Source organism: Larus michahellis, chromosome Z (genome assembly GCF_964199755.1).
Source record: "Larus michahellis chromosome Z, bLarMic1.1, whole genome shotgun sequence".
Lineage (NCBI taxonomy): Eukaryota > Metazoa > Chordata > Aves > Charadriiformes > Laridae > Larus > Larus michahellis.
Window position 1 is genome coordinate 75,654,081 of NC_133930.1, and position 20,164 is coordinate 75,674,244.

The following is a 20,164-nucleotide window of genomic DNA, read 5'->3' on the forward strand; positions in this document are numbered from 1 at the left end:
AATGTCACTCAAAGGACCTCATTTGGCCAAGATGGGAAGCACCTAGATCTAGACGATCCACGGGACCGTGGATTGCAAACCACGGGAAAGCAATTCAAGTCTCAACACGGCAGTGTAGGATCTCATAAGAGTGTAGGAGAATAAATCCATTAGATGCTCAGGCGCTGTAGCAGTGGAAATGCAAAGAAGTGAGTCACAAGAGGATTGACCATCACCCATGAAAACACCACCACCAAAGTACAGCAGGTCTGGATGAAAGTAAGGGGGCAGCTGGAAAACAAATCCCAATGTGGTTTTGGGCATAGTAATCCCTGAAGATGTTAACAAGAAACTTTAGAAAACCTGTTCCATGCATTGTCTCCACAAAAGCAGGGTTTATGGATAAAGCAATATGTTTACAGCTTAGTAAAGTAGCAGCTATACAGTGAGAATCAGACTGCAATTGGATAATGGACCTCAGGTGTACTGAGTACTGTATCCATGAGGTTTCTCAGGGAGAAAATTAGGATTATTGTTCCATAGGGCACACAGATAGTCCCCAGGAGGCTGAAGCTGCAGCTGCCCAGCTACAACTGACCACAGAACAAAATTACATTAGTGAAGATAAGCAGAAAAGACAAAAAATGTCTTTATGAGGCAAACATAGATCCATACTTCCTAGGAAAAAAAAAAAAAAAGAGTAACAAATTAAGTACAGCCACTTGTGATAACACAAATCAATAATAGTGATTAGACAATGAAAAGCCTCCTCTCATCTGGAAAAATATTCTTCTGTCCTCAGGCTCACTGCAAGCTGAGCTTCTCACCAGCAAGTACATCAAGACCCCTGTTTCCTTTCAGTGAAAGGGAAAGATACAGCTGTAAAAAGACTAGTGATCTTTCCTAATATTTAAAAGCTTCCAGGAATTTAATTACTAAGATTCTTTTCATTCTGTATGTAAAATTATATTTCCTGGCTATTTTTTCATTAAATATCAGTGTTCAGTAACTGTATTCATTCTGTTGTATTCCCCAATTATCTTTTCGAGTAAAAATCTCTCAAAATCAGTTCTTCAGAAGTGAATCACAGCGCATTTTTGAGGCAACCTACATTAGGTTTCTCTGGGAAATAATGAGCGGGTCATTACTTAGGCTATGGCTGGAATTAAGATCAGTTTGCAGTTTGTGAAGGTCAGGGCTGTAGAGCAACAATAAGCGTGCCACTGCAAAGCAGATCCACATTAAGTGTATGAGAGCAGCCACTAGATTTTGCAATCAAAGAAATTACAAATTTTGTTCCAGACTGTATCTCTGGCTCTGGAAGAAGCATAAACCTAGGAACAGAGTTCAGGAAGCGGCAATCAGCATGCCCATCAGGAGACAGCACAGAACGAGCTCAGCAGAGTAAATCTTAGGTCTTACAATAACACAATTAGGAACTATAGTAGGAACTCCATTTGAAAGGTGCGGCATTAAGTCTAACATTACAGCAGAAGACAGTGTGCCAAATCAATGTAGCACGAAGCAGCTCACTTTCAAGAAAGGAACTGCAGAAAATGAAGCAAACCGCATAGCAAATGAAAACATCTAAGGCAGAAAAAAATAAGAAGCCTACAAGCAGGCACGGAGCTTTTAAAAAATACTGTTTGAAGCCAAAGTAAACTGTGTGCCACAACTCAAAAAAATCTAATAAAGCAAACCAAGCCCTTCATAGTTCACTTCAAGCCCTTCCATGAAGTTGAGGACCTTTGAAAAGGAAAACACAGGCCCTTAAAAAATTGAAAAGTTCCTTAAGTGAGAACAACAGAAAGTTTCAAAAAGGGATTGGCGCAAATTCACGAATGACAGGTTTCTCAGTGGGCTCTATAAGGCATAGAGATGTGCTCTCAAACATCCCTGACACAAGCAGATATGCTGCGGAAGTAGTGCAAAGGGAATGGACTGCAAATTGGTGCCAGGCTTGCGTGCTTTCCCCAGGTATGCCACTGTTCAAGACCAAAAACTGGCTTAGGTGAACGACTGGCCTGAGCTGGTACCACATTCCTGAAATTCTTATCTTTCCCTAGTTTAGGTTTAAGTTTTCACTATATTAAAACCTACTGAATGTAACAAAAAAAAAAAATGGGGAATACAGAGAGATATTTTTCTGTGGCAGAAATACATACCCGGGAATAATGTTAAGTCTCACTCTCGTAACTAGCAAAGTTGGGGTGAGAAAACTTGCTCCTTAAATCAAAAGTGAAAGACAAATAATAACAATGACATTTTGAGATGCCCCCAAGTCCCATCCCAAAAAAAAAAATAGGACAGTACATTTCTTTTCTACAGTTTCTGAGAATCTTCTCATAGTTTTCTGGCGACGAATATGGACAAGGGTTAAGATAAGGGTTATATTCAGTGAAGCTGAGCAAACGGGTTGTATTCACTATGGCATTCTGAGCTGCCCTGTGGAAATTTAGGTCAACAGCTGTTTGCTTTGTTGGTAATAAAACTGGGAATGTCATTTTACGGCTACCACTGAGGCAAGTTGGAACCTAAACAAGGTGTTGGGGTTTGAGTTCATGCTTGAGAAATGTTTGCTAGGGGAAAGTGGAGTCCAGATTAATTTAGGAAAGGGACAACACCCACAGGACCTCTCAGTGGCTAAACTGGGAAAGCCCTCCCCAGGAGGTTCCTAAATCTACTCTTGACCCAAGGATAGGGTTGGAGTGAGAGTGCAATAAAACAGAAGTCTAAACTCTGTTTTATTTATGAGTGGCTTTTGCAAGTGTAGGCCACAGTATATGTAGACCTCTGGCCTAAAGGTCATTCAAATAGGACAGTTAGAAACTTCATTCTGCAGGGTACCACTGTGCAGTGCAATGCAAAGGTACCACTCATGCAATGCTGAGCTTGGTATTAATTTTTAGTTCTACTACAGTAGGATCTAAGGAGCTATGGCAGCAATGAGGAGCAAGCAGTGAATTCAAGACAGTAGGTTTTAGCTTCCAAGTGACACAAATAAAAATTCTACATGGTATCACTGAGCTACGTCTAAGCCTAGGGTCAGTCCAGGCGCATTAAAGCAGAAGCAGAATTATGACAGTAAGGATGTTTTAGGAAGGCAGACCCTTAGGTTAAGGGCTTGGGATGAGAGATAAAAGTGATCTATAGAGAAAAAAATTCTCTGCCAAACTCATTTTGTTGACTAGTCCTCAAGCTACGTTTAGAGTAAGTTGTTTCTTGGTATTGTACGTTTGAAATTGAGTTTCTATTTCAGTTATAAAAAATTAAAGGAGGTATTCTAAGAAAGCCACAAGGTTCAGCTGTGGCAGCTTCCAGGGTGGTGTATTTGTGTCTGACAAGGAGTTATTTGCCATGAGGCACCCAGGAAAGTGAAAACTCACAAAGTGACAAAATGTTCTTTTTAAAAACATGTCTGGGACACATGGATTGCTATGGAGCACCCCGTGGACACACTATGTACTCCCCATAAAGAACTCCTAGGACTTCTCTAGGATTTGAAGCAGTACTTTTAAATTGCAGCCAGAGGGATGGCAGTGCGTAACTCCACAAGGGCAAAACTTGCCCTTAGTGAAGTACATCCTCAATAGTGGGAAAATGCTACACAGCTTCATCATGGAAAAAAAAACACCCCAAAACTGGCATAATTCCCAAAAGACCTGGCTCTAACATTTGCTTTATGTTTCCTAAAGCTGTCTTACCACTCCAAAGCAAACATGATTAAGATGGTTATGATGTGTCTGTATGCAATTTGCAGAGCAAAATGCTTTCAGTTGTCTCTCTGCCAATCTGTGACTGCAAAAGTTTACCTTACCTTTACATTTAGCTAAGTCATGAAAGCTCTGTTGCACCTCTCTGAAAGCTAACCTTGTTATTTTTATAAATGAAATGAAAGGAAAACTGAGATATCTCTGACATTTAGTATTGTTATTGGTATACTAGAGGATAGGAATGCCTAGAGATTGATCATTTACATATATGGTTTGTATCAGTGGAGATTACTGGTATCCTCATCTTTAAATAGAGGGATGTCTGTACAGGCCACAGATTCCAGCATGCTGTCTTTCATACAGCCTTCTGTTTTGACCCAGAAGTTTTGGTGTGGACTTTGCATTTCTTCTGTACTTTTTTCCCAACTTCTTCACTGTAGTGTGGCTGCAACAACTTATTGAGATCCTTCTTGAAAGCACTGGTATCAAACGTGCAAAGACTTTAACTTTCAACTCAACAACTCTGCAAGCAATTATGTCCTTTACCGTGTAACATAGCAGGTTAAAACCCTCAGATTTTTTCATTCCTGAAGCCCTTGTTTTCTCTCATTGTTTCACTCCAACAAAAAGTGGAAGCTTTTACCCCTTATCAACATCAGCATCATGAAACTAACTCATTCTCTTTAACAAGTGTCTTCATTTGGCATGATTCAATTGTTCTGTTGAAAATTATTCTCCTCTTGACTCCATGGTGAATGTGAGTTGGATCTTCAGAGTCATTTTTTCATGGTATTGAGAGAAAACTTAATCTAGAGATTAGGATGGAGGGGCCATATCTCCAGTTTAAGGAAGAGTTCCCCTGACTGTTTGCCCTTAGCATCCACTTGAGTCCAGACTAGTCCAAAGGGGACTTGGTTTTGTAGAAGAGATTTGTGTTGAAAAGGTTTGTGCCATACCCATGGGGCAAGAGAATTTGAATGGAATAAATTTTTATTTTCTAAAAATACCCCTTCTTTTCCACAAGGCTTTTTGCAAAAGCACTGATGTAACTGAAACTCTGGCTATAAATTTTAAGGGCTAAATGGGGAGCAAAGAAAGATTCTAGAATATATTAGTCATAAAGCTGCTCATTTGTGGATTGTGAGTGGGTATATTGTTGCTTTCATACTAACATTTTTCTCAGCACTTTCTCTCTCTGAAGCATTTCTTAGATAGAGGCTGCAATTATGTGCTCCTAGCGCACCTCAGACTTTGCAAGACTTTAATTTTGGAGGAAGAGGACTCAGGGAAGGAAAGAGATTTGGACTTTGAGTAGGAAGAAGAGGCTAAATGTACTCGAAGAGACTTCCCATGCTGGAACTCTGGAATTCTTCCAGGGTTTTCTGAATCTTTTGACTAACTTCAAGATGGGGATATGAAGAACGAGAAGGGAGTTGTTTCCATTAGATAGAAGCAATTTGTGCTTCCAGCCAAATTAGCCTTATAGAAAAGACCAACAAGGAAGGATTTGTATGCCACATCCCTAATCCAGTTCCACAGATTTAAAGAATCCATTAAGCATCTGTATGCTTTAGTGCTTTTTCAAACACAACTCAAATGTTTTGAGGTTGCAGATTACTCCAGGCTGTACATAAATCTGTGCTGAAGTCAGAGGGAAACCTCCTGCATTCACCTGTTGTGCAATTGCTCCATGTGTCCTCACTGAACTATGCAGCAGCAGGACGTTAAATGGCATGAAAAGCACTTGTGGAACTGTGATTTGTTACACTTGTTACCTCTGACCTGCTCATAATTCAGTGCTGAAGGCATACAGCTCACTCTACTCACGACCCTCCCGTGTGGGACAAGTCTTCTCCACCCTGTGTTTTACATGTTCACCACGTGTTTTACTTGCATGCAACTCTGGTTTTCCCAGTACTTCAACAATGTTGTTGACCAGATGCAAAATATCAGAATATCACAGCTCCTACAAGGCATCTTGTCCCTTACCAAGGAATCAGAGTCTGAAGACTATCCCATCCTTTCTTTTCTTGGAGTGTGACTATAGTCTGGAATATGAAAAATATGTCACCTCCATTCCTCCCTGTTCTGTCCCTGGTCTGAACTTAGAGTCATGTCTGGATTCTTTAGCGACAAAATTATTATTTTTTGTTGGCTTTCATTCTAGCCAGCACTCAAGAGACACCCAGGGTAACTGAGAAGGAGCCATCTTCAATTATTTTCTCTACTTTGCTACACAATAGAAGTAGTGTACATTAGCCAACATTTTGTTACTTTGCTCATGAAATCAATCAGATTCATACCAAAGTGACTGCATCACTGAGACAAACAATATCCAGAGAAACAGACTTCTTACTTTTTTGTGCATGAAAAAATTTGGGCTTGTTTTCCTCTTCTCACTTCTGAGAATACTGAGACAATTTTGGCTAATGCACATGCTTGTTAAAATACTATCCTTCGTAGCTGATGAAAGGAAGAGAAAGGGATGGCTTCTTTGCTATAGGAAAATGACACATGTCATTAAAGAAGGACATGCAGCACTCTGCTGGGTACAACAGTTCTTCATGCTAACTGGCAGCCTCTTCCTAACCCTCCCAGTTTTTGCCTGAGTATAGAAAATAGTGCTAAGGCATTTGGGCAGTTTTCACATTTTCCTGGTGTCTTGGAATCCTGTTTCAATTCAGCGATGGCACAAAGTTTCCTCGTGAAACTGTGTTGCGCAGAAGGACCTGAGGTCATGTGAGTACATAAGAAATAGTTCTGCTTGCATGAAATAGGTAAAGCTTTGCTCTTTGAGCTGAAGATCGAGGAAGAAAGAAAGAAAGAGCTTGCTTCTTCAAGCGCGGGATGAGCCAGACACATAAAATAGTTCTGAGTACATATTACTGTCCGTGCAGACTCCTGAGTGGCAAAGAGTGGACTCCTGTGGTGCTGTTTGCGTGAAGGACAAGCAGAAGGGATCTCTACATGACTTCTGTTTGCAAGCTGGAGGAAGTTTTTCCTTTAAGAAACCGGGTATTGGAAGATACAAGGAGAGGCTGAGCGATTCAGAGCATATTCTGTTCTAAACAAGAGTTTCCTTCCGCTACTGACTGATTAAATACAATGGTTAAGTATGGCAACCCAACTGCTTGGGGTTCTAAGGATTGCAAGGATTTAATTAACTTTGGGATAATCAGTTATACAACTGCAATGTATAAGTGATAATTAGCCCTTGGCAAAAAGCAGCGAAGCAAAGCAGGAGGAGTTCCCTTTCTTTCTCCCTCTGCTGCATAAGCTTCCACAAAGTGACAAAACTCAAGGACAAGGAAATGTTCATTAGAAAACTTACTTGCCTTCCCTTGTGATACCGTGTTTGTCCCACCAAAGCCAATCTGTGGCTTATACCTGCTGGTAATGGAAATAGTTGCAATGGCAGCTTTGCCTGTTGCTTTAGCGCGAGCAGAGCTTGCACTCCTAGGCACGGCCCCACTATTCCCTCAGGGTCTGCTGTCCGCACCACAACAAGCTGACAGAGGAAAAAAATCCGTTGCAGCAGAACCACCACCCTCCCCCCCAAGTCCACATGTTCACCACGTGTTTTCCTGCCTCGCCCTTTGAAGACTCTACTGGGAGCATCTGTAAATGTTTCCTGTCCATATTGGAGGAGGCAGTGGAGTCTGGCATCCCTGAGTCAAACTCTGCAAACTCTGCAAGAGTCTCAGCCTGTTGCTGACTTAGACCTCCAGTGGTAAGCAGCACCAGCAGAAGGGTTGAGATAACCTTTCCCCAAGACTACGAACCTTGCAGCAAGTGCCAGTGTGTTGATAAGGAGTTAGTTACCCTGCTGCACTGAAGTGGTTGCAAAATGAATATGAGAGGCTGAACATCATATTCCAAAATCTGCTCTGGGGAATTACCAAAAAATCACCCAGAAATACCGCCTTGCAAAAGGTGGGAAAAGGAGTGGGATGGATGCAAAAGGAGTGTATCCACACCAATGGTGCTCTGCACCCTAGGTGGCTGAGAGGGCAGTGAGCCTGAAGAGCCACCTTGAAGGTATGGCAGCTCACCTGTCAGTTGCTTGTGGTGAAGAAATCAAGGAGGGATGTTCATGAGAAGCAGCAGACTCCCATCACCCATTCTGGTGGTGGTCTGGGTGGTGGTCTGTGCCCAGCTTTTCCCAGAGGCCTTTCGAAGTATTCAGGAACTTAGTTCCGGCTGTGTGGCACAGTCAACTTGGGGTTACACCGTGGTTGACACCCTTCAGGGGACTACTAGATGTGTTGAACACATAAAATAGGTGTGATCACAGTCACAGACATGGCATAACAACTCCCACCCATCACCTGGCCAGAAAGGATGGAAATTTTAGTATGGTTATTTTTATATCTTCCAAAGAAGAACCTATGTAGGGTGCATGCACTCCAAGCTGCCATGCAAACATCTAGCCTTTCTTTCTTTTTCTGAAAACTCCTGAGAACTTGGACACTGTGACACGTTGTGGCAATGAGCTAAACCTAGGGACATTTGTGCTATCAAAAGTGGAGAGGTAGCGTCTCATAAACAATGTTGGTGCTCAGTGTGGGAACTTGTGTTTCCAGCTTTGCTTTCTCCTTAACCACTGATTCTTCCTCTTCTGAAGATGAGGTCAGGTATCTGTCCTCCCCAGGGAAAATTATTCTTAAAGGTTTCTTCTACACACCCTCCTTTCCCTGTGCCTCTGGGACACTGTTATGTCAAGCTGAGTGAATACTGCAGATACCTTTCTTGTTCTTGATTTCAGATATTTCTTGTGTTTCCGGTTAGCTGCTACTGTACTATTCAGGTAAAATTTTTATCTTCTTGATGTTATCTGCTGAGAAGGCAGTTTTTAAGGATAATCTCTTTGGTATAATTGAATCTGAGCTTTGCCTGGCCTGTTTTTTTCTTTTTCAGGCTTTCAGCTTTTATTCGTCACTCCTTGGAGGTGTTGATCGGTAGCATGTCAGCAATGAAGTCTCCATCATCTCAGCAACTACTGCCAATCCACACTCACTAGGATTTGTATTGTCAGTGCACACATTCATGGTCTGCCCATGGCAAGTCCTGATATCAATGTAAGGGAAATGCTGCCATTTTTTGTAGGAGTGTTAATGCCAAATCACTATTTACTCTGTCTCCGATACAGCACTTCACTTTTCTGTTCCTTACTCTTATTAATAAGAGCAGCTGAGCTTCCCTAGGACCAAAAGACACTCCATAGCAAAGATTTCCTGAAGTGATTTTGGGAGCTTTGAAAGCCAGTGATTTGATTTGCATACATCTACACAGGGCTAAGTGGATGTATCTGGTCTATACAGTCTACATCCAGACTGCTCCCAAAACTTTCCATCCACAGTTTCTCTCATGGGGTACAGCCCTGGCAGAAAACTTTTCAGATTAAATACAGTTCATAACTCATTTCCAGACATCATGGTTCCTGTGATCCCATTTTTGGGGCGTTTTGACAGCAATTTTGTGTTTCCAGTGTGCTGGAGGATTTTTTCTTTCTCAAGCATTGCTGCCGAGCTTTGCCACGGTTTCTTTTAAGTGGTGGATGTCACATATCATTATCATTACTGTTAGGGCATTTTTTAATGCTGCTCTATTGATCTTCATCCTCTCAATTGCAGCTTGTATTTCTGACATTTCTATTGGAGTGATATTAATGATATCTTGGCTAAGTTCCCATACTTCATTGGATATTGTATTAAGGTGGAACTAACTCTGTTTGGAAGTCCTGTGCCTTTTACTTTTCTTTAATCTTTTCTGCGTTGTTCTACCCAAATTTGAGGCTGTTTTCCATCTTTGCTTTCAAATGGCCCATTTCTTCTTTTGCAGATTGTCACTTGGCAGACGGCTCTGCTTTTCCCCACTTTACTGCAGTTTCTGCTTCAGTCATTAGGTCTTCACTTACCTTTTTTTGCATTGTTTTTCTCTGCTTTGACTGCTTCCTTGGGCACTTCCCCTCCCCACCTGCAGTTTTTCGGTGACCTCTGCAGGAGTTTTCATTGTGGTGGTTTTCTTTCCTGAGAAGTTTTCTGTGTCTCTCAGCTTCTCTGGTTCTTGCTCGCTGGGTCAATATCCAGTTGTTCCACATGCAGCTTGAATTATGTTGTCTCTGGATAATGTCAGTTATTCTTCCAGTGTGCCTTTTCTCCTTCCTCTCAAATCCATTCCAGTAAAGTAGGAGCTCCTCACAGCACTGTCTTTCTTTTCCAGCACATGCTTATCTTAATCTGCATTTTCCATGGTGTTTTCCCCTTGTCTCTGAAGGTTTAGATCCTGTTTCAGAAGAAAAGTTGGAGTCATCAAGGTGTGTCCGTACCTTTGGTCTGAGAAGGTGGTTAGCATGGCACAGGTCTGCTGCCACCTGCTTTGTCTCTGTGCCAAGCAGGTTAAGTGTAGGAACAAGAAGGTGTAACTTAGAATAAATCTGAATGTTGATACTTGAAGCATCTGATCAAGCATTTTCCATGTCTCTGTCCTGTGGAGACATTTTTGGAGGTTAATTTCAGATTGACCTGTGTGGGTGCAATCCTCACGCAGCCACAGCTGGCTGGTGTGCTACTCCCAGCCCCCTCCAGATGTATTTTTCAAGACCAAAAGGGGCAAAAGGATCTGATCCTCAAGGGTTTTTTTCTGATTTTTCTTTTTAGGAGCCTAGCTGCAGCATTAGCTCAGCTCTCTTTACCATTCAAAACTGCTTAAAATAAAGTCACATATTTCTGAGAACTGCCTGTTCCTCTTATTGGGACTGTAGGAACAACAGTGCAACATGATCTCCTTTGTCACAGAAATTATAATGCCTTCTGGCTGCAGGACAGGAGTTCTGTTTCTGCTTAATGGCTCCTCCTGCCAACTTTATTTGTGCTGAGTAGTGTCTTGCTCGGCAGATTCTGCTCTTGAAACCAAAAGAGGAACCTCTGAATGAGGAAGGGCAAAAGGATTGGTCCCACTGTTATATATTTATTCCTAAAGCTTTTGCTCAAAGTGCTGGACAATCTGTGCAAACCTTAAGAAAAAAAAAAAAAAAAAACACCAACCACACCAGAAACCAGAAACCAGAGCATTAGGAATCTGTTCCATTAGGAACTCAGCAGGAAGGTGAAAAGTTTAAACAACTGAAAAACAGAGTAATAGACAACAGTTGGAGATTGTGGTGCAGATGCATATGTACAAAAATATTAATGGAGTACGTTGTCAAAGACATAATACCTCTAGCTCAGACATAAGTAAACAGGCATAGCTCCAGGGGAATAAACTAAACTTCACCCACTTAAACTCTGAATTTGTCTTCGTGTGTGTTTGTACACAGAATCTGGGTTTGCGAAAGGAAGGATTCTACTTGTGCATGTTTTGATACGTGTCAAACATAAAACCTTTGGGTCTCTTTTTTAAGGTACAGTTTTATTTTCTTTAGTCAGAGCTGAGCAAATTTTGCACACGTCTAGTTTCTTCGTTCTGGCACTTGGGAGCTCCAGAGTCCTGTTTTCAATTCTTAGCTCTGACAGCAATTACATGCACAACTTTGAGCAAATCACTAAATCCCTCATTTCTTAATGGGGAATATAACTCTTCCTTCCCTCCTGCTCTCCGCAGGTCTTGCTTATTTAGATTGCAAGCTGTAGAGACTATGATTTTCTGTTCTAGTGCATACATATCTGGCACAACACGGTCCTGATCCCCATGGGTGGAGCCTGGGAGGCTGCAGAGAGAATAGGAGGTGCTCCTAGAGTAGAAATAACTTCCAGATCCACCAGTAACGGACTAGGATGCAGTGAAGGGTGGGCAAGAGACAAGCACTTGAGTAGCCATGAGTCACAAGAGCTTTCATGCAACCTACTGCTCACTTCAGCACAAGGCAAGTGCTATATGGTTTAAGATTAAACAAAATAGCAGAGATGTGTAATTACTTCCTGGTGGTTTGTTGTTTTTTTTTTTTCAACCTAGACACACACCCTTTAATACTTTTATGGCTTGTTTTTATTTATGCGTTTATTTGTAGTAAAGGAATAATGGCTTTCCCACCCGTGCCGATGATGCTCCCTTCTTCTGTCCTGTGCACACCTCTCAAAGCCACAAGAAGGTGATAAACCACCCTGGAGAACTTATTACAGGCGATATTAAGTATGACAGTGATGTTTATCAGACTTAGCTTAGAAGTCTTTTACACAGCCTAAACTGACTGGCATTTTTAAGTAGACACCAATGAGGAGACAAAGGAGGTCAGTGACTATAGGTACTTTGAAAGGAAGGGACCCCAATGAGGAGGAGGAGTGTGTGTCCCTCTGCGTGTGCATTTCTGCTTCAAGAAGGTGCTTCATTTCTTCAGCACCTCAGCCTTTGAATGCTAGCCTGCCTTTTTTCACTGAAATGCTCAGATACACCAATCTTGTGTTGATCAAATCTTAACATGAAACCTAAAATCAGTCGCGGCTATAGGACAAAACATGTCTTTTACTGCTGGCAGGAGAGATGGGGGGTTCTTTTCCAAATTGATGACATCACTGATGACTGTAGTTTTCACAAAAATGAAAGAGAAATATGCTTACTTTTAAAACATTCATCTTAGGGGAAGTTTTCAGATACAGAGGAAACTTTAAAAAAAAATACAGATCATCTGTATGGCCCCCTTATTTCTGTAGCACATAGATGACTGTAAAATGAAGAGAGAGCGCCACAGCCTTTGGACTGAACAGCAATATCTGTTCTCCAGATAACATCGTTTGCAAGAGGAAACAATGAAACCCAGGGGATGATACTGCAGACAAAAGGCTTTTTATTATTATTTTATTATGCTAGATATTTGGTTTTGCAAAATTCAGTTTTCTTCCTGTCTTTTTATCAATTTCTGCTTTATAATCTCAGAACATTATACAGCCTTCCAAGCTTTCTGCTCTATGCCCAGTCTTTTCACTCTGTGTAATTCAATGAAATGCATCTCCCTAGCACAGTTTTTCTGAATGGCGGCAGCCAAATTAATGATGTTGGAGTTAGAAGAGGGTTTGATAACCGGGTTTGCATCTTTGCTGTTCCCAGTCCCAAGCTATCCATATCTCACGCGCTCTGTGGACAAGAGGAGGAGGGACGTTTAAAGTTAGGCTGTTTTCAGACTTGCTGCAGGGTAGAAGGGGGACTTTATGGGTTACAGCTGTGCTTATTTGATGGTTTCCTGGCTTTTAGAGTTCTGCCGCCCGCGAGTCCTCAAGTCTGCCATTGCACAGCGGCGGGTGGAGCTTTTAGAGAGCGGCTCCAAGCTGTGACATGATCGTTTTAAAATCCCGGCACGGGCTTCATTTTGCTGTTGGAGGTTGGCCTCCTTTCGTCCCAGGGGCTCCTGTTTCACCCCCTTGTCCTGCATCCTTGCACCACACACACTGTCTTCTGCGTCGCTGGAAGTCAGGCGTGACGTTTCCACCGCCGGTTCGCAAAACAGGGGCACGTCTCGTGGCTACGGTGTCATCAAGGAGCTCTAATTCACGCCCGTGACATTATGGCAGTGAAATGCAAGTTTACACAGAGCTTAAGTGAAACCAGGACAATGTCTGCATCAATAAGAGTGGGTACCAAGGCATGTGGTTAGTAGTAATGATACTCCATGCAAATCTACTTTTTAAGTTATTTGAAACTCAAACCCAGGAGTCACATGCTTTCAACAGCCCAAGTTGTATGGGATGGCAGTGTATCAACTGCATTTTTGTTATTTTTTTTTAAACTATAACATCGTGAGTTCCACTCAAAACTGTTTCACTCTGCTAGAACCTGTCAAAACCCAGTCTCTGCCCCAGAGAGTTTACAATCCCTGGTGTTGTTTTCACCAAGTTTTGCATTGATGCTTTCAAATGGAGCATTTGAAAGGGGAGTAAAAGGCATTATATCTTTTTTTTGACTGCAGAGATTGATTTCAGAGTTTTTCAAAGCCTCTCTCTGCACCCCACACCCTGAGGGACTCTCTTCTCAGTTTCACCCTCCTCGAAAGCCCTGACCCTGAGCTCCTCCAGAAATCCTGGGAGCTGGTCTGGATTGCAGCAGGTGCCCAGCTCATGGACGGACGGCAGAGCTGCATGTGCCACCCTTCTTCTCCACTTCTCCTCCCTCCGTTCTTGTCTCCATCACTCCTAGTTGACAGGAGTTTCTAAGGATGGTGGTTTTTTTAGAAGACAGATGATTTTTTTACAGGCAACCACCTATTATTTGCCTGAAGATAATCCTCCTCCAGACAAAATCCATGTGCAGATAGAAGAGAAGCAGATTTATTATTCTTGGAAGACTCTGGGAGGCAAAGTGGAAAGTGGAGTGGGATGGGAGATAGAGGCGTATTCTCATCATGCCAAGGATGCTGAAAGAAGCTCTTCCTGCTCCGTACAAGCAGCATCCTTACTCTGAGAGAAAATCAATTGCTTGTACCCAGAATCTTCCCGTACTTCCAGCAACATAAAGCCAATAAATCTTTGGCATAGCAAAACACAAGCTCCTGACTCAGTAGGAAGCAAAATGGGGAAGTCCTGCTGCCTTTTATTCTTAAAACTTCATCCCAGGGAGCACGAGTATTTGTTCTGCCGAACGAGCAGCGTGAGGAGGGTTGCAATTTGAGGAGCAGCACTGTGCACAATCCCTGTTTGACTGACTGACCAAAAGAGCATCTGGAAATCACCCGCCCCGAGTCACAAGGAGCGCATTGCTCCAGGCTTCCCGGGAATGTGACAAAATATAAGGATGTATTCCTATTTTGAAGATGAGGGATTTTTTTCTGTCACACTCCTGTCACAGGTCGAGCTATCTCAGTGTGCAGGCAGTGGCGTGGACCACTTCATGTAAAGCCGCTTAACTTACATTGCCCCTTTCCTGACACTAAGAACTTGATTTTGACTTCAACCATTAACTTACCATTGCCTGCATGACCTGTGTATTTTGGGGCAGTAACTGATTTCTGGAGTTCACGGAAGTTTTGCGTGTTACTGCACGAAATGACTTTATGGACGTCTTCTTGTTAGGTATTAGGTCTCCACAAAATGTAATCTTTCACTTACTGCAGTAAATAAAAGCTTGGCTGAATCACAGTAGGGATGAAGAACAGCTCACAGTTCAAAAGGCAAAAAAGATCAATAGGGTGCAGAAGTGTTTGGCTGAGAATATATTCTTTAAGGCATGAAATTTAAAAGCCATCCCAGCAAAGTTCATGAAGGTGTAATAAATCATGGTATTCAAAAGGCTTACTTAGCACATTTTACAGATTGTTACTTAAAATGTAGATTCTGTACATGGTATCAGACCTCTCATAAATAGTTTTTCTAAGCATTTTGCCTCATGATTTTTCAGATTTCTCACATAATAGGTAACTTCACTTACTCAATGCTTACAGGACCAGGTAAATTCACCTTATCTGAGTTGCAAGAAGATTTGCTGCCATGCACCTGTGTTTACCCTCATCTGGGAAGAACCCAGGGTGAGGAGTGGATTTCACTTGGCTCATCCACCTGCTCATAATCCTCAAACGTACCTTAAAAAAGAAAGAATGATTCTTGGCACTCACATAAAGGAAATCCTTCTTTCCTGTCCTTGCAGTCTGGTATTTTCAAATATATATTTTTTACTGTGTGTCAGAAAGTAAGATACAGTGCTGGGATGACGGATCTGTGACCATAAAGCAGGTGCCTCAAAATGATACCCAGAAGATTTTCTCTGAAAAGGTGGTGGATTTCTGGTCTTTTTCAGGCTATGAATCTTGTCCTGTAGATGCCAGCTGAATGGAAAGAGGCGCAGTGACACTTCTGTTTCCAGTGATTCAAGCATTATGCCACCTGAGTCAGGAGTCATTTCTATGACCCAGAGGTTGTGTCAAACTGCTGGCTTAAGACGTTCTTCCCAACTAGCAACAATGCCATGGCCTTCAGCAGAAAAAGATTTTTTAAAGCTTATGCTTTAAGTAGCTTAAGTATGTGGCAGCAAGCACATGCAATTCTGCTGTAAGGCTCCCAGTATATAAAGTTGAACTGCCTTGCACCCTGACCGACTTCTTCCGCCTCAACCTCAACATTTTACAACTTTAATGAGAGTTTTTGCTGAGAAGGAAAAGAACAAGTAGTTTCAACGTATCCGTTTAGGCTGTAGGTGCTAAAGTCCAAACCTCTGTTCGAGCATTTTAGTAATGTGGTTTTTCTAAGTCCACCTTCCTGCAGGGCGAGTGCAGTTCCCGTTGCCTTTCACAGGGTGTATGGGCCCACCTCAAAGAAAGAAAAAGCCTTTGTTTTCAGCCTTCATGCACAGCTGGTGAGATGGAGACTGGATTTTGGCTCAGGATCTTCTGTGAAAAGGTTCCAGGACAATTTGAATAGATCAACCTCAGCAAGTATGCTTATAGTATTTCTGCTGCCTCTTATCATTGCATCCGCCTGATGATATACTTGAATATACCAGGTCCTGTCCCTCTTCATTACCTACATATCAAATAATAAAAAACCCCACATTTTTATAAAATTACCATTATTCAACTGAATAACTGAATTTAAGCTCAAACACTCAATTGCAGGTCGGTCTCCTAATTCCTGTGGGGAAAAAATTAGTGCCTATTTTAATCACTCACTGTTAAATTTCCAATTGTTAATTCAGTCCCCAGACTAGTGGGGACCTTCCTCTATTCTACTGTGTTGAATAGTAGTAGTAGGCAAAACCATACAGCGCAGCCTGTTTCTAATTACACTCTCATGTTTCCTCCTAATGAACAAAAAACCTCCATTCCGTGCATTGCCTGTTAACCTCTGGAAAGGTCAGTGCCTCGCTCCTGTAACGCAGAACACTTTTTGCCCTTCCATTTAACACAGTTATTGCTTTCTGGAAGGCAGGATGTTTCTGGCCCAGGCTGATGCAGAATCAGGCTGGCCCATTTCATTCAACTTACATATTTGAAGGCTCAGGGAAAAGTAATTAAGTCTGACCTTAAGTATAATACTTGCCACAGACATTGTCTTGGCTACTCATCCTTCATGTGCAAAGCTGATGACTGATAAAGCATGTTTTCCATAAAAACATGTACATACTCTTGGCTTGAAGATCTTAAGCCATGTTAGAGCAAGGACTTGAATTCAGGTATTGCTTGTCCTGAGCAGCCTGACATCCATTACTTCCATCAGCAGAACTACAGGATTCAGCAATCCAGCTGCCTATCAGACAGCTACTTCTTTCTGTCACAGGCCAAAAAAAACAGTTTTGTGTCAGGGAATTTCGACCAATCTAATTTATTGCCAATTAACAAGCTTCTAGTTACCGATTTTAGTATTGAGAAATAAAAACCAGTGAACAAACACTTAGAGAAACATCTCAGCTTTGCTCCTTATGCTTTTCCTCCTCCCTTCTTGCTCTCTTTTCTGCGTCGCTCAGCCCCTTTGGCAATGCGGCGGGTGGCACAGGGGACTGGGTTAATGCATTGTGTTCTTTTACTTTTGCTCTTCCCCTTTCTGATTCCACTGCCCCAGCATGTGGTCATCCATGGGCCACTGTCCCCTCAGAGCTGTAAGCCTTCCTGAGCCTCCTCCCTGCCCCTGCCCTGCCCTACCTGGGAGGCTTTTCACTCAAACCCAAATTCAAACCCAAAAAGCTGATGGGGCCCCGCTTTTGTTTTATGGCACAGCTCAAAAGCCAGAACTGGAGCTGTTTCTGATTTCTCTTGGTGCTGAGGAGGTCACCACCAGGACAACTACATCTCCAAATAGTTACCATGGAAATTACCAGACCTCCCTCTGCACTTTGGACACCCTCTTCCCACTAAAAGAAATGAGAATTGGACATCCAGAAATTTTTGAAAAACAAGGTCCGAGACAGCCAGCTTCTGTCAGCTGCTCAAAAAAGCAGATGTGACATCAGGGAAGGTGTGCTCCTCTGTCAAAAATATGGGGTTAGACTTTCATCAGGTTTAAAGTGGCTTTAGTTGATGATGTCAAGGCATCTGTTCCCCTACCCCACTAGCAATAAACAAATAGCTTTCTACTCGTTTTTCATTGTAGCCCTTACTCTGCCTGCCCTGCGAAGGCAGCACAAAGGAACTACAAGAACATTTGCAAACAAATGCTGCAAACATTACGTGTGGCTTTGTGAAAACAAGCAGTGATTCAGCCCTAAATGGCAACAGATAGTAGCAGGCAACCAGGCCTTCAATTATTAACTAACAAGGCTAAACTGACCCCAAGTCTTTCCTCCATGCTTGCGTGAGGCAGAGAAGGGGCATTTCACTGAGTGTGCAGCATCAGCCTGGTTGGAAAGCGGCGTCATGGCAGCCAGCCAGCAGAGCACTTTTAAGGGTGCAGCAGCTGGGTTTCTGGATTATGTGGTCTTTGCACCCATGGAGATGGGCAAAGCCTTGAGCTGTCTCCATCACCCTGGCCTTCCACACTCTCCCTTGGTGGGGAACTGGATCCAAACCTACATAGAATAATAGAATAGTTTGGGAAGGAACCTTCAAAAGTCATCTTGTCCAACCCCCTGCAATGAGCAGGGACACCTTCAACTAGATCAGTTTGCTCAGAGCCCCATCTCTTTCCATCTGAAGTGCCCCAGCGCGTCCAGTCCCCCTATTCCAGAAAGCCACAGGAGGGTTTCCCACAGTTCCCCTGTGCATGGAACGCCTGCGGGACAAGTCTCAGACACCCCACAGTGTCCCAGGTGGAACGAGATGGTGGGGAGAATCCCATCCTTACAGCCTGGTTTCCAGGCTGGAGGCCAGCCCCTGCGTTGTATCCCTGAGATAAAATGAAGTCCAGGAGCCGCAAATTGCAGAGCAGCGCAGGAAAAACCTCTGTTCTGCTGAGGGAAAAGGAATGCCTAGAAAAAACGGGCTGCCAGCTCCACTGCCTGGTATCCCTGCCTCTCCCCATCCCAGCTTGCCTTTGTACTCCTGAGTTCACGCTAAGGAGGGTGGACACCAAATACCTGACCTCTGCTTCTTTCTCATTGTGGCCCTGCCCCAAAAAGCTGCATCAGAGATAACTAATCCCTACCAACACCAGGGGAGGTTTGTGGGAGGCAGGTGAAAAAGTGGGCACAGGGGCCCCGGGGAACAGAGGAAAGCAGAGGGTGTCTCCAAGGGTCTTGTAAGCAGTCTGCATCCATGCTCCTCTACTTTCCTTCTTTTTCCCCCTGTTTTCTTTGATTTATTTTACTTTATTTTTAGCTTGCTCAGTAAGTACAACCTTAAAAGAACTGAAATGGAAGCAAAAGAAATAAGAAACCTGACTTCACTTCTGGCACTAGGGCCTGGAGCCCCTCCAGCATCTCAAAAGTAGGTGTACAGGAGAAGCCCAGATTTGGTGGGAAGCCTTTGCTTGCTGCTAACCTAATATTTATGACTTTTTTCTTTTCTTTTTCCATTCTCCCTGTCCATAAGCTCTGTTCAGACATGGGGATCAGCAACGAGCCACAGAGATGTGTTTGTCACCTAACTATACCATGTCTGTGTGTGACAAAGGGTGGCTGCAGAGCCACAGTGGAGACACAGACAGTGTTGGAGTTGAGCGTTGGAACTGAGAGCAAGTTTACAGAGGAGGAGCGTAAGCCAGAAAAATTAACGTGCCTGTGGTAACATATACAAGAAGTGGATTCCTAGACCACTCACTAATTAAACCTGGAGACCAGGAAGATTATTATAATAGGAATTATGTTTAATGAAGTAGGTGTGTGCTCTCGCGGAAGGGAATATCTCCCACTGCCTGACATTTTTCCTGTATTTTCACATATCTGGAAGGAATTTCTCCATATATACACACCCCTATGACTTTTTTAGGTCCTGCATATTCATCACTGAATAACCCTGTTGACTCTAACGGAGTGTCACCTGGAATGAATTTTCCTGTGCCTTAGAAGAATATATTGTGCGTGGGTCCTGCATACATTATTTAAATGGCAGCACTAAGAAAACAGCATGAAATGCATTCATCAGCCTGACTGCCAGAGGTGTTGCACACCTGCAGGTCCCATTTAAGGCCAGTGGAAAGTGGAGGGTGAGAGGCATCTCCTCTTCTGCATTCTGAGGACTGAATAATTTATCAGGAGGTTATTGAAGGTTTTTAATGGTGCAATCAAATCATTATAAGCAAAAAGCTACAAAATCAAATTCAGAACAATGAAAGCATCAGTTCATTAATGGAACAGTTCCAGCCATCTGGCATTCATATGTTCTGCTTTGGGGCTGTTATTGTGCAGTCATAAATGACCCAATCTTACCTTCAAGCAAGAGCTTTCATTAACTAAATATATCCAAATTCTTTACCTTTCAGCTAATATTACAGGTCCTATCCTGTGTTTTGGAAGGGGCTTTTTTTCAATTTTGTTCAGTTGAAGCTTCAGTCCCACACCACATCTCTTTTGGGTCCCCATCCCACTGTGGACACAGTACCACTTGAAAAAGTTCTAATGATTCGTGGTGCCAAAGTTCTGGAAGAGAGAGAAGGGGCAAATTATATTTCAGTGAAAATAGCAAC